General features: G+C 48.0%; 1 long non-coding RNA gene across 1 annotated transcript; it reads right to left on the bottom strand.

Annotated features, from left to right (window-relative positions):
- Window positions 1-307: 307 nt before the first annotated feature.
- On the bottom strand, window positions 308-9,622 carry LOC149124582 (uncharacterized). Its single transcript, XR_016213245.1, has 3 exons — window positions 9,487-9,622; window positions 2,223-2,365; window positions 308-973 (listed from the first exon to the last, which is right to left on the bottom strand). It is a non-coding gene; the product is annotated as an uncharacterized LOC149124582 (long non-coding RNA).
- Window positions 9,623-10,975: the final 1,353 nt, after the last annotated feature.

Below are 10,975 nucleotides of genomic sequence, written 5' to 3' on the forward strand. Positions count from 1 at the left end.
CCCTTGTCTATGATCCCCAGCACGAATGCCCCGCCTGTAGGGGAATGATCTGTTTTCTTCTCTCTAATCCCTGTTGTTCCTTTGCACAATGTGTTCTCACAGGACTGTTTTTACTCCAGTGTTGGAACCAAGGTTTCCAAGATTAATAAGCAGAGCACTTAACATAGCCAAGTCTCAAACAAGTCAGTTCTGGTGAGATTTGAAAAGGCATAGAAGCACAGAGCTCAGAACCAACAGGGGCCTGAAGCGTCACCCAGTGATGGCGTGAGTCTAGGCCAGGTGCCCCTCATTCTACGAGACAGGGACAAATATGCAGATAATTTCCAAGGACACAAGCAGCTAATGACAGAGCTGGCGGTAGAACCAGATACCCAGACTCCCAGGCCTTCGACCCCAGCAGCACTCTGCAGGTTTCTTCCTATAGTTCTTGTCCTAAGCAAGTTCACAGCCAGCGCAGAATGTGGACATTGCTGCAGAGAATCACAAATGCCCTGGCCCTCCGGGTTGGCTGCCAATGGACGAGATGATGATTGTGGATCCCATCAACACGTGGCATTCTATCTGCTAGTTTGCTATTTCCATAACTTACAATGCACATGAACGTTTCTAATCAACACTCATTCTGGCCTACTTTTTGTGAAGACCCGAGACGGGACACCTCAGATGTCTCCTCTTTCTTCAAGAACTCTATACTACCGTCTTTCTTTAAGTGGCTGCCACTTTAGTCTGGCAACACGAAGACTATCGTTAACAAATGTGAAAGCAACAATAGCAGTAGCAACAGAACCTTTAAAGTGGTTGCTTGTTCCTGTTTACATCTTACCCGAGTTCTGATCCTTTTGTGACATAGTAATCCTCTCCAGTAGCAACTAATTGTGATGTCACAAACAAAGGATTATAGCTCTAGTCCAACAATAAACAGGAGGAGGAGAGGAAGGATCCTGTTTCCAAGTTGCTGTTTCTGGATAATTTGCTGTTAGGGAAAGTAAAATAGAAAATCTATTTTATTCTCACACCTAAGAAGAACAGTGTTGAACACATCAAGTGGCTTTCTAGAGTCAAACACTTTGCTGAGGGTGGCGGGTAAAGTCACTGCCTGCAGTGCTGGCATCCCATATGGGCGCTGGTTTGAGTCCCGGCTGCTCCACTTCCAATCCAGCTCTCTGCTATGGCCTGGGAAAGCAGTAGAAGATGGCAGAAGTCCTTGGGCCCCTGCACCCACATGGGAGACCCAAAAGAAGCTCCTGGCTCCTGGCTTCAGATCAGCACAGCTCCGGCCGTGGAGGCCAACTAGAGAGTGAACCAGCGGGTGGAAGACCTCTCTCTCTTTCTGCCTCTCCTTCTCTCTCTATGTAACTCTGACTTTCAAATAAACAAATCTTTTTCTAAAAAATGAAAGAAGATAGAGAAAATTCGATAGCCACCTAGGGTCTTAAAGAAATCACAAACGACAGGTTAAAGTTATCGTCCCTTTTACAGAGGAAATTCTCAAGTTCTAGAGAAGTTCCGTGGTTTCCCCAAACTCCCAGGGCTGGTGAGCAACAGAAGAAGCAGCTGCGAGTTCCTTCCCGAGCACACTCCCTAGAAGGCAACCTCAATTGTGACCAAGCATCCCAACACGCACCAACTGTGTGGTGTGCGTGACTTTCAATGAATTCGTACAGCAGTCTTATCAGGCACTGTCATAAGCCCCTCTTTCAAGTAAACTTTAAATTGACAAGGAAAATGAGGCCGAAGTAAATAGAAAATCGGAGAGCATTCGAGCCTAAATGCAAGCCCAGGTCTCCTTACTGCTGGTTTGTGCCCTCTGGCTACATTACACTGTGGACTGAGAACTGATAGACTGAATTTTCTTCAAAGGAAAAGCAAGTTTTCTACTGCCCCACCACTGTGCTTCAAATGTCCACTATTTGCTCCATCCTTCCAAGTAATGATATTCTAGAAGAAAAATGCAGCTGTCCACTAATATCCACTTTCTCCTCCATGTAACCCAGCCCCGTGCAGTTGGCATTGGAGTGGGAGAAGCTGTGACCTGTGCCTCCAGACCATGGGTGCGTCTCCTTCTCACTCTTTTCCTTCCCTGTTGGCTAGACACTGACATGGAGGCAAGAGAGCTTCAACTATGTGGATCCTAAGTGTTGGGTAGAGAGATGAAATGGGAGAAAACGAAGCCCTTGAATGCCTGTATGGGGCGTGCCTACTTGCCAACCTGGGATACTTACCTCACATTACTATGTGAGAAAGAAGGAGGGGCCGGTGCTGTGACGTAGCATGTAAAGTTGCCACCTGCGGTGCTGGCATCCCATACAGGTGCTGGTTTGAGTCCCAGATGCTCCACTTCCAATTCAGCTCTTTGCTAATGTGCCTGGGAAAGCAGTGAAAGATGGGCTAAGTCCTTGGACCCCTGTACCTACATGGGAACCTGGAACAAGCTCCTGGCTCCTGGCTTCAGATCAGTCCAGCTCCAGCCATTACAGCCATTTGGGGAGTGAACCAGCAGATGGAAGATATCTCTCTCTCTCTCTCTCTCTCTCTCTCTCTCTGTCTCTGCCTCTCTCTAACACTGCCTTTCAGACAAATAAATAAATCTTTAAAAAAGAAGAAAGGAAATTCTACCCTCTTCAAGCCACCAAATTATTAGCAAAAATAAATATTGCATAAAGCCACTGAGTTCTATCATTACACATCAATAGCAGCAGGTGCAGGTAGCACATTGAGCATGGCTCACCTGGCAAGGTCATGGCTCCAGCAACAGGAAGTAGCTGGCTAATTCAAGCAGAAAATAATCGCTTGAAAGGAGATTGCACAGCCCACAGAATTCACAGGAAGCCTGGAAAAGCAACTCTAGGAAAACAGGCATGATGAAGGGAAGTTAGGTACTGGGACTCATGGCCCAAATGACACCACAGTAACCACTTGTAGCCACCACAAAACACAGGACACTGACTGGTCTCCAGAGATGTGCCAGGCTCTGGATACCACTGGTGTCACCAGGGTCACTGTAACCACTGTTGCTGCCGCAGCAACAAATTCTCCACCGTTCTTGGCCTCTCTTGTTCCAGATTTTAAGCCCAGCCAGAGAATTTGATTGGTCAAACCTAGATTAAGCACCCAAGCCTTGCCTTCCCAGGAAAGGGGTGCATTGCCCTCCCAAAAGAGAAATGCTTCCCAATCAGTGTAGTTCCATGCAAACTCCCAAGTTCTGAAAGAGGTCTCAGGGGCAGTGTTTGGCTTAAGATGTCATCTGGGACACCCGCATCCCATGTCAGACCCCTGGGTTAAAGTTCTGGCTCTGCTCCCCACTCCAGCTTCCTGCTAATGTGCAGACGGAGGCAGCAGGTGATGGCTCGAGTAATTGGGTTCCTGCCACCCACAAGGGAGACCTGGATTGAGTTCCTGACTCCTGGCTTTGGCTTGGATTGAGTTCTTGGCTCCCGATTCAAACTAGCATTCTAATGTGAGATGTGGGTTGTCCCAAGAAGCATCTTAACCCGCTGCATTACAACTCTGAGCCACAAATGCTTGTTTTAAAGGGTATTGACACTGATTAAGTGGGGCAGAGTATCTCGGCTTGGACACCATTGAAATTTTGGACTGGATATCTCTTTGCTGTCCTGGTTATTGGAGGATATTCAGTAGCATCCTCTACCCACTAAATGCAGACACTTCCCCCATCTCCAATCCTGGTGTGGAACCAAAAATGTCTGCAGACATTGCCAAATATCATTTGGCCTTGTTAGGAAAAGAGGCGCAGAATAGAGAGCAGGCAGTGTATGAATTTACAGCCAGACTGAATTTATTCAGAGAAAATAAATTCATAGAGGTGAATGACCAACTGCCGGTGTACACATGAATGGAACGCGTGGCAGAAGGCTCCGACCCCCAGGGGCTGGGTCTTCTTATATTTTAGGAAGGTTAGGGATGGGGGTGGGGGTGGGAGTGGCAGGCGGAAGGGAATTCCTGGAACTGGTTTTTCAGATGGCCCTGTGGGGCCTTGGGAATCTGTGAAAGAATGTAGTGGTAAGGTATGAAGACAATAGGATGTGAGACCCAATTGAGATTCAAGGGCAAGGAATAAATTCCAATGTTTATCTATCTTTTGGGCAATGAGCAAGAATGGCTGAGGCTTATGTCTTTGTTCCATCAGCCCTCACCTCCGCAGCTGAAAACCACCATAGTACAAGGTTTAAGAAAAGAAAACAAGGATTTTAACAGCACACTGGCCTCAGAATCAGCTCTTAAGACATTCAGATCTGGTGAAAAAGCCCATGAGAGTTTCTCAGGCATGGGAAGCCAAGACACTGTGGCAAAAAAATGACCCAAATGAAAGATCTTCACGAGTGAGATCCCAATGGAAAGAATAGGCCATCAAAGAAGGAGGTACCTTTCTCTGAAGGGAGGAGAGAACTTCGACTTTGACTATGGCCTTGTATAAATAGGGTCGGAGTTTGTGAACTCAAGAGGCTTCCATAGCCTTGGGTGATTAATCATGACAAGAGCCTTGGGTGATTACTGATGTCATAAATAAGAGTGTCAATTGTTAAATCAACAACGGGAGTCACTGTGCACTTACTCCCCTTGTAGGATCTCTGTTCTTAATGTGTTGTACCATGTGAATTAATGGTAAATCTACTACTCAAACAGTACTTTATACTTTGTGTGTCTATGTGGGTGCAAGCTGTTGAAATCTTTACTTAGTAAATACTAAGTTGATCTTCTGTATATAAAGATAAATGAAAATAAATCTTGATGAAGAACAGGATGGGAGAGGGAGTAGGAGATGAGATAGTTTGTGGGTAGAAGGGTGGTTATGGGGGGGGGGGACCGCTATAATCCAAAAGTTGTACTTTTGAAATTTAGATTTATTAAATAAAAGTTTTCTAAAAAAAAAAGAAAAGAAAAGAAAAAAAGGGCTTTAAATGCCAATCACAAGGGAAAGCTTAGGTCACTGGACGCTCTGTAGCCCTGGGACCTGGCCTCCATGGTGCTAGGGACCTGCCTCTAACTAAAGTTCAAGGAATCATAAGCCTTACCTCTCACTGAGTGCCTACTGCATGTGTAGGAACACTTTCTCATTCCATCAGCGTGGCAACACTTCCATATAGGTGTTATCTGCGTTTACACTGAAGCTCTGAGAAATCAGTAACTGCCCCCCACCCCGCCTAGATCACAGTTCATAAATGCCAGAGGTGGGAGCCATACCTGTGTCTATTAGCGTCCAGGGTCCTCACCCTTCCCAGCTCCTCTTGTGGCCTCCCTGCTTTTCCACTTGTGTGGAGCTCCCCTACGCGAGCCCCCAGGAACTGGTCATTTCTGTCCCAGGCACTCCTGTCTTTGAGATCCAATTTAATATTTTCTCTCATTCTTTCCCCCTGCCTTATTGGTGATTCTGCTTTGAGAGTTTAGTGTCTTCATCACTACAGGTCTAATTTTTTAAAGATTTATTTATTTATTTATTTATTTACTTACTTGAGAGGAAGAGTTACAGAGAGAGGGAGAGACAGAGAGAGAGGTCTTCCACCCACTGGTTCACTCTCCAAATGGCTGCAACAGTCGAAGCTGGGCCGATCCTAAGCCAGAAGCCTGGAGCTTCCTCTGGGTCTCCCAGGTGGGTGCAAGAGCCCAAGGACCTGGACCATTCTCCTCTGCCCTCCCAGGCCTTTAGAAAGGAGCTGGATCAGAAGTGGAGCAACCAGGACTTGAGCCATCGCCCATATGGGATACTGGCGCTACAGGCATGGGCTTACCCTACACAGCGCTAGCTGCTCTACAGGTCTAATAACCAAGGAGACTGGTAACAATCGTGGTAACCGTTGCCTAAGCTTCACTATTGCTCTTGGCGATCTGATGACTTGGGAGGTTTGTTCCATGCACTGATTTGGAAGGGAATGAGTTAAATGTGTCATCCAGAGGCAGGATAGTCCCAAGGAGTGGCATAGGCCTGGAACTCACACAACTCAGGCGTTCATCTCGGCCCCAGCACCCACGTGCTGTGTGGCCTTGGGGAAAGGGTCTCATGTCTCTAAGACTCATTCTCTTTTCTTCACTATAAAGCCTGGACTTACGAGTCTGTGAGAGACTCTTCTAGCAATTTGATGAAGGTACTAAGTTTAGAATTAATTCCATGGCCACTTAAACAGTCCTTGAAATATTTAGAATGGGTTTCAGATACGTAACAAGGGCTTCCTCACAGCGAGGTGGCTGGGGAGCGCTCTGCTGTGTGGAATAACAGCTCGTCACTGCCTTCAATTGCACTGCACAAGGGCGCAGAAGGGGACAGGGCTGTCACCCGAGTCCTGATGTCCACGTGAATTAAAAATGCATGCTCAGGCTGAAGAACACCTAGTGAATTAGTGATGGCCTGTGTGCGTCCCCGGTGCAGGGCTGACAGGGCTGTGTGAGGAGGCAGGAGTGGGGTGCAGAGCAAGGCCCTGCCGCGGACAGTGTAAACAGAGAGCCCAGCTCAGAAGTCCTTGTCACCTGGTTTTGGGTGTAACCATGGTGCAAAAGGAGCCTGCCGCTGAGGGTTAGGTGAACATGTTTCATTTAGCAGGAGAAGCGGGGACAAACATGGAGCTTCTCACCCTCCAGAACACACATGGGCCCATGCCCCCAGCCTCCATGTAGGAGCCCGCTGGCTCCAACAGGAAACACCGCAGGGAAAAGAGGGAGCCCCCTGCACAGAGGACAGAGTGGCCTGTCCCCGTGCCAGGAGCCAGTGGCCTCTGAAGGCAAGGAGGAGTTTGGAGAGTGTCCATCCCTACTCAGCTACTGGCTGCTCTGCTTCTGATCCAGCTCCCTGCTAATGTGCCTGGAAAAGCAACGGAAGATAGTCCAAGTGCTTGGGCCACTGCTGCCCATGTGGGAGACCCAAGTGGAGTTCCTGGCTCCTGGCATCAGCCTGACCCAGCCATGACTAGCACTATCATTTGGGGAGTGAGGCAACAGATAAAAGATTTCTCTCTTGCTCTCCCCACCCCATCTCATCACTCTGTCTTTCAACTAATCTTTAAAAAAATTTTTTTCTCTGTTTTGAGTCCTCAGAGGGAGTCACTGAAGAATCCTCACAGCCTAAGAATTCTGCCCTCACCTGATGGTTGAAGGCTGGAGACAAATACCCATTGGGAGTAAGTAGCCAGGGAAAGGAGTCTCTTCTTTGTGTCCCCACCATGTACCATGTCCCCTCCCCTCCTGCCACCTGCCCAAACTCCATGTGGGAGCAAAGGCCAGAGTCTGGAAGCCATGCAGTTCCTCCCTCAGCTCTGTGTGTCCTGGGCAAACAGAAAGGCCGAGCTAGGTACGGACGGGCCTCCCCCTGTCCTGTTGCTGGGGAGTCCACCCCACGCGGTGGAAGGATGTGACTGTTGAGACTGAACAGAAGGGAGCGAGCAGAAGAGTTGCAGATGGCCTCAGGCTGGTAAAGTGTCTGGGAGGCATGCCAGCAGCAGGTGGACAGAGGGCTTGGGGATCAGGGGCCATGGATCCAGGGGTCAGCTGTGAGCAGACGGGCAAGTGAGTGTGCACAGCAGAAGGGTGTAGCTGAGTGTACAACAGCACCAAGCCGTTTAGAAACGCCCCACGCCGGGATGCTGTGCTTCCTGGGGAAGGTCACTGTGGGGCATTGCAAGGTGGAGTGGTAATGACCATCACGTGTTAACCTTGCAAGAACTTTAAAGTCCCAGTTAAAAGAGCGGTCGGCAGCCCCTCTTCCACACTTTTGTAGATAGATGCGCTGAGAGCGCCTGGCTGGCTCCTCCAGGCCACTCGACCTCTCTACATCGTCCACTTTGTTTACCCTCCTACACTCAGTGCTCCTGTGTGGATATGGTTTGAGTGTGTCCCCCAGGGTTCATGTGCTGGAAATATCATCTCCCAGGTGGTGGTTTTGAGATGTGGACCCTTCCAGAGATAGGGCCTTCTGTGGGAGGTCCTTAGGTTATTGAGGTCACTGCCTTCGGAAGGGATTAACTGAGTTATCACAAGACCCAGTTAGTTCTCACAAGACCAGGTTGTTATAAAAAGAGGGAGCCTGGAACTGAATCTCTCTCACCTCCTTTCTCACCATGGTCTCTCTCTCTGACCATGATGTCATCGCCACACTGTGATGTAGAATCTCTCTCACCTCCTATCTCACCACGTGGTCTCTCTGACCATGATGTCATCGCCACACTGTGATGTGGAATGTCTCTCACCTCCTATTTCACCATGCAGTTTCTCTGACCTGATGTCATCGCCACACTGATGTAGCCGGAGGCCCTCCACAGAGATGAACAGAAGCTTGAACCTCCAGAATTGAGAGCTGAATAAACCTCCTTTCTTTACAAATGACACAGTTTCAGATATTTCCTCATGGCAACACAAAATGGACCAAGATCCTAAGTGTCCAGAACAATTTCTGGCATGGAGAGGAGACTCAGCAACTATTTGATGAATGAATGAACAATGATTTATTCATCAATCTTCCTCCTAAACACTAGACCCTTTTAAAAAAAAATCATTTCCATATTTAGAGTGGCTATACCAGGGCCTGACATACAGTAGGGGCTGAATAAAAGCTTTTGAATGAGGCTGAAGTCTTCAGTGCCAACAGCAGGCAATGTTTGCTCTCTGGCTGCCCTGAATTCATTTGCTCCAATCCAACACTTCCCACCCCACTCCCTCATCCCTCACCTAAACTTTAGATGAATCTCTGAGTTGTTCTCTTGACAAGCAATACATTCACTTCTTTCTCCTCCAAACACATGTGTGCAAATGATTTTTTTGTGGGCTGAAGATCAAGCCAGGCAAATGTCAAGGCCCCTCCAACAGCAAAAAAATAAAAAATAAATAAACACAGGACATAGTAAGGACGCGGCTTAAAGCACGAGAAAATGTCTGTCTCTTTTAGTTAATTTGAGGAGCTTATTTTGCAAGAAACTGTGTAGTCATAGGATCAAAAAATGAAAACCTCCAGACCTCCCAGGCTTCATTTGGTGCCGCTATTCCTCCCCTTATTAATCCCCTCAGGAGGAGACGCCTCACAGGGCAGTGCCCCCACCACCATATCTGCATAATAGACATAATTACTATTATCAGGAACACTGTCATTAAAAATGTTGCATAATCGTGCTTTCTTGGTTTTGCCCATGGCAAATTCAAACCATCTCCCCATCCATTTGAAAGGACTCAGCTGTCCAGTTTCTCTCTCTTCCATCCCCCCTACAATCCCCGTCTTCCCCTCCCCTGCCTCCTCCATCCCTTCCCGCTTCTCTCCCCACACCCATTACTCATTTGCTAGCCTCCCAGTCTTTCTCTGGGATCTAACTGAATGCTTTCCCCTTTGCTCTTTAAGTTCTGGCTGCTTCGCCTTCTCCATCATGACTCCTGTCCTGTACATAAAAGACCAGGGAGCCATGGCACCCCGGCGTCCACCCCCAGAAACCGCTCAGCTTCCTTGTCCTGTCCTTGGAACGACAGCCAGGGGCTGGCTTGTGGTAGGAAACCCACTTGTGGTCCAGAAGTCCCGGCTGTGCTGCTTCGGTCTGTGGGAGCCAAGCCCAAGCGATGGTGTTGAAAGTCCGCCAGTGCTGGAGGAGCAGGGGGTGAAAGCTAACCTGCTGGCAAGCAAGGCTGAAAGCAGGCAGTCTGAGCAGGGCCCCTTGTAGTAAAAGGCTAAAAGCCACTATAACGTTACCATTACCATTTATGGTCTCTTTCTAGGGCTGCAGTTACTACAAAGTACCACAAACTAGGTGACTTAAAACACCAGAAATTCCTTTCTCACTGTTACAAAGGCAAGAAATGCAAAATCCAGGTGCCCACTCGCTGAGACACCTCCTTTGCTGCCTCCTACCTCTGCAGTCCTGCAAAATGTTCTCACCCAGCGGTCAGGCGCTTCCACCTTCAGCCAGCCTTTATGGGGAGCCTGTGTGTCCCCTCCTCTTCCAGGGAAACCAGTCAGGGGGTCAGGGCCCCCTGAATCCAGTATGATCTCATCTTAATTAATTACATCTGCAAAGATTCTAGGTCCACATCTAAGGTTCCAAGTGGACATGAATTTGGTGGGGTGGAGCAGGGGCAACACTATTCAACCCATCCCCAATTGGATAGACATAAATAGATTATGAGAAACATTTTTTCTGGATTTCAAATATCTAGGGAGAATGGAAAGCAATGAAAGGACGTATTTTCAATTCTTGGGGTTTTGCTGTTTGCTATTGGTTGTTTAATCCCAGAGTTTCTGCAAAGCTAATTTAAACTTAGAACATACTTTTTTTTTTTTTTTCCAAGATAACCCTCCTCTGTGTTTTTTTTTTTTTTTTTTTTCAACCCAGTGTACAAAGCTCTTCACTGGAAATAGCTCTTTCCTTCTGTGTGTCCTCCTCCCAAGTCCAGGGGCTTCCTGGGCTGCCTCCTCCCCCAGGAAGAGGGGAACATGCCAGGAGGACAGCCGAAATGTCAAGGCTCTGATGCCTGGAGAAAAGTCCCTCGGGACTTTCAATTCAGAGTGCGTTAAAGCTCATCAATCTGAGCGTTGCACAGACTTGTGTTAAACTGGAGGTCAACGGTAGTAGGTAGAACTGAGGTTTCCTTCCTATTACAGAAATTACCAGTGCCCATGACCACACAAGGATAAAAGCAGCAAGTCAATATCAAGATTCTTCACACCCTGTGTTTACAAGACAATAATAAAATATTGAAATAAACTGAAAAGACACAGGAACAAGTTTGCCCCAAAGGGAACACTTGCCCACGTCCGCAGGCACTTTTGGGTGCCATCACTGGGGGTGTGTGTTGCTGGCATCTAGAAAGCAGGGTTGCTGTGCGTGTCCTACAACAAACAGGACAGCCCCACCAAGAACAGCCCAGCCCAAACCATTACCAGTGCCCAGGCCAAGAAGCCCTGAGCTCCCATGAGAGAAATACCCTTAAAAACAGACTTTGGAGCCGGCGCCGTGGCTCACTAGGCTAATCCTCCACCTTGCGGCGCCGGCAC

This window comes from Oryctolagus cuniculus, chromosome 9 (genome assembly GCF_051225735.1).
Source record: "Oryctolagus cuniculus isolate XC-2025 breed Fujian yellow rabbit chromosome 9, ASM5122573v1, whole genome shotgun sequence".
In the NCBI taxonomy this organism is placed as follows: Eukaryota; Metazoa; Chordata; class Mammalia; order Lagomorpha; family Leporidae; genus Oryctolagus; species Oryctolagus cuniculus.